The sequence below is a fragment of the Centropristis striata genome, chromosome 4 (genome assembly GCF_030273125.1).
Source record: "Centropristis striata isolate RG_2023a ecotype Rhode Island chromosome 4, C.striata_1.0, whole genome shotgun sequence".
In the NCBI taxonomy this organism is placed as follows: domain Eukaryota; kingdom Metazoa; phylum Chordata; class Actinopteri; order Perciformes; family Serranidae; genus Centropristis; species Centropristis striata.
This window is the reverse complement of record NC_081520.1, coordinates 117556-118376: the sequence shown is the minus strand read 5'-3', so window position 1 is coordinate 118376 and position 821 is coordinate 117556.

Below are 821 nucleotides of genomic sequence, written 5' to 3'. Positions count from 1 at the left end.
TATGACACATTATTAAGTGTATAAAAAGCCAAAGTGGGTGATTAATTTCCTTTTCCTTTTGGGAAGAGACTGAGGATGATTGAGGTGGTGTGTGATTTTCTGGAGTCGTACTCTGGGCTATTTAGGAGTGTCTCTTTGTCCGAAGGCTCTGGCGAGGGTTAGGTTTAGTGAGAGTTATCTCGGTGACTCCCCCTGCTTCGTCCGTCGACTGGGCAGTTGATAGGGAGTCAAAGGCAAGGCACTGGCCGGCGCTCGTGTATTTGACACTCCCAGACCTGTACTTCCCCTCTCTGTCTCTACACCACGGGTTCTTGTTTAGCAGATTTATCGTTGTTGTGTTCTGAGCCGAATTTCCTGTTTTCCTTCCATTTCCTTGTATTGGTTGTAGTAATATTGTTTAGTTATTTCGCCCATCTATGGGATATGTTGGTTGGATTCTTCTTTCAAATTGTTTTAGTATTTTCCCTGGTTATGGGATATTTTGGTTGGTTTCTTCTTTGTTTTTTCTGTTTTGCATCACTTGCTTTATATTGGGCGTTATTGCTTTGTATTCTTCTTGGATTGTAGTAGCTTTGTTTTAGTATTTCCCCTGTTTATGGGATATTTTTTGTCTTGCATAATTTTGCCTTTTATTGGGTGTTACTCCCTTGTGTGTCTCTTGGATTGTAGTAGTATTGTTTCATTGTTTCCCCTGTTCATGGGATATTTCGGTTTCTCCTTTTGTTTTTTCTGTTTTGCATAACTTGCTTTATATTGGGCGTTATTGCCTTGTATTCTTCTTGGATTGTAGTAACTTTGTTTTAGTATTTCCCCTGTTTCTG